This window comes from Coregonus lavaretus, assembly GCF_964263955.1.
Source record: "Coregonus lavaretus genome assembly, contig: HAP1_SCAFFOLD_3479, whole genome shotgun sequence".
Lineage (NCBI taxonomy): Eukaryota > Metazoa > Chordata > Actinopteri > Salmoniformes > Salmonidae > Coregonus > Coregonus lavaretus.
The window spans coordinates 59,775-62,646 of NW_028158546.1; the positions used below are offsets into that span (position 1 = coordinate 59,775).

The 2,872-nt window shown below is 47.5% G+C and overlaps 1 pseudogene across 1 annotated transcript; it reads right to left on the reverse strand.

The window, feature by feature from the left end:
- Positions 1-459: 459 nt before the first annotated feature.
- LOC311123861 (protein L-Myc-1b-like) lies at positions 460-2,522 on the reverse strand (annotated as a pseudogene). Its single transcript has one exon. The product of its transcript is annotated as a protein L-Myc-1b-like (transcript).
- Positions 2,523-2,872: the final 350 nt, after the last annotated feature.

A 2,872-nucleotide genomic window follows, 5' to 3' on the forward strand; every position in this document is an offset into this window, starting at 1 on the left:
CTGGCTGATGGGATAGGGCTGAGACAGCGGGTTCACTTTGGGCTACGGACCAGCCAAGGCATTTAAGCACTAGATCCTCTTGGGTACCCTAATGGGAGATTTTATAGAGTGATTGCGAGATACGGTGAATGGATTGAACAGAGGAGCAGTCTACATGTGATTTTATCTTAAGTAAATCTAAGTGAGAGAGAGAGAGAGAGAGAGAGAGAGACACACACAGAGAGAGCGAGAGACACAGAGAGAGAGAGAGACAGAGACAGAGAGAGAGGCAGCACCAACCACACGTTTAAATAATAACATGTAAAACAATCTTCAGTTCAACACCAAAAAAACTCTGTAGGAAAATATAGTACAAAACTTTAGCTCTTTTTTTCCCTTCAACTCTGACAACAAAACTACATTAAAACTGTAAAGACAGGCATTGACAACAGTGTCACAAAATAGCTAGTATGGTCAAAGTAAAGTTTCAATAGTGTTTTTATTTTGATTTGTTTTGATTTATTTATCCTCTTTATTAACAAAAATATAAGCATTTTGAGATATCTTTGAGCTAACCCAGTTTCGGGACACACAGGAAAGACAATAGGAAGAGATCTGAAAGCTCTGGTATTGGTTCATTAGAGAAGGATACTAGTATGTACCACAGACAGACAGACAGAGACACACACACACACACACACACACACACACAAAGAGAGACACACACACACACACACAAAGAGAGAGAGAGACACACACACACACACAAAGAGAGAGAGAGACACACACACACACAAAGAGAGAGAGAGACACACACACACACACACACAGAGAGAGACACACACACACACAAAGAGAGAGAGCGAGCGAGCGAGAGAGAGAGACACAGAGAGAGAGCAGAAGAGAGAGAGAGAGAGACACACAAAGAGAGAGAGAGAGAGAGACACACGTGACGGTCTATGTACATTGCCATGCTGATCTGGACATAGTTCACGCTCAATGGATTCACTCATCATCATATAGCCTTACAGACAATAACAGGAAATATAAGAGATGCACAGTTTGCAAATATTATAGGGCAACCTCAAGCTTGGAAAGCAGATATTCCATTTCCTGTCAGAAACTCCTCTCTGATCCATCCCTGGTTTTGACTCAGTTCTGGTTTATAATATAGGGTTCTGATCCATCCCTGGATTTGACTCAGTCCTGGTTAATAATATAGCATTCAGACCCACCCCTGGTTTTGACTCAGTCCTGGTTTATAATATAGGGTTCAGATACACCCCTGGTTTTGACTCAGTCCTGGTTTATAATATAGGGTTCAGACCCATCCCTGGTTTTGACTCAGTCCTGGTTTATAATATGGGGTTCAGATCCATCCCTGGTTTTGACTCAGTCCTGGTTTATAATATAGGGTTCAGATCCATCCCTGGTTTTGACTCAGTCCTGGTTTATAATACAGGGTTCAGACCCATCCCAAAGGCCTCTCTCCATGCTAGCTGCTAGCAGTCTGCCAGTCAGTTGGTTTTCATTCAGTCCTGGTTAAGAGTAGGTTCCTTCGACTAGAGGTCGCTGCCAGTCATTCAGGGGCGTTGTTTGAGCTCTGCCAGCCTGCCAGTCAGTGAGTTCAGGGGTGTTGTTTGAGCTGTGCCAGCCTGCCAGTCAGTAAGTTCAGGGGCGTTGTTTGAGCTGTGCCAGCCTGCCAGTCAGTGTGTTTAGGGGCGTTGTTTGAGCTGTGCCAGCCTGCCAGTCAGTGTGTTTAGGGGCGTTGTTTGAGCTGTGCCAGCCTGCGGAGCAGCTGCTGCTGCCTGGCCTTCAGCTGCCGTTTCTCCTGTGCCCGCTTGCGCTCGCTGGAATGCAGCTGTGCCAGGTACTCCGTGGCGCGCGTCAGGATGGCCACCTTGGGCGTCTTGGGGCACTCAGCCAAGCCGGGGATCTCATCCCGCAGTGTCAGGAAACGAGAGCGCAGGTCATTGCGCCGTTTCCGTTCCAGGAAGTTGTGTGTCTTGCGTTTGTCTGTGTCCTCACAGTCGGAGGACTGGGGGCTGCAGGGGTGGGAAAAGGGTGATGGGGGAGAGGCAGAACCACAGGGGGAGGGTGTGTTGGCGTCGGGTGATTCCGACCCAGCGGTTGCTACGGCGACATGTGGTTTGCTCTCAGAGTTCTGATTGGATGTGGAGGCCGGGGCCGGGTGTGGCTGGGTGTGAGAGAAGTTAGAGAAGTTATGAGAAGAGTTTGGGGGCTCGTGTCGGACCCTCTTCCTGGGGGGGTTAGGGGGTGTGTGTGTGTCGGGTGTGTGTCTGGGGAGGGTGCTGCGTAGTTGTGGTGCTGTTGGTGGATAGAGATGTGGAAGCGTTTCATACACGGGTCCAGAGTGTCCGTCCGGACCATGATTGTCACCGGCGTCCGCCTGTTTAGCCCACTGCCTCGCCCCCCGGTAACTGTGCCGTTGACCAGCCGCCGGGGCTTGTACTGCTTGTGTTCCACCGTCACCACATCAATCTCCTCTTCATCATCCTCATCCTCATCACTAGATTCATCATCTAGAGGAGCAATGAATGGAAAAGGTTAGTGACCACAGCAGAACAATAATGTGACAATAAGTGTGATGTTGATTCCATTAAATCATTATTCATTGACCCTTTTGACAGCGTCACCATATCTCATTAACAGCTGTTGTCAAACACACATGGGTCTTGAAAAGCCACTCTCTTCTTCATTAGTCTGCAGCCAATTCTACTAGATGAAAAGCCTAAATGAGTTTGACATCCTGGCATTTAAAGCATACTACATTTTCTATATTTTACATACTATAAAAAGTTCTTTTTTTGCAACACCCAAAATGCCTACTATTTAGAACGTAGGTACAGGTATTTAGAGAGTGGCCACACAC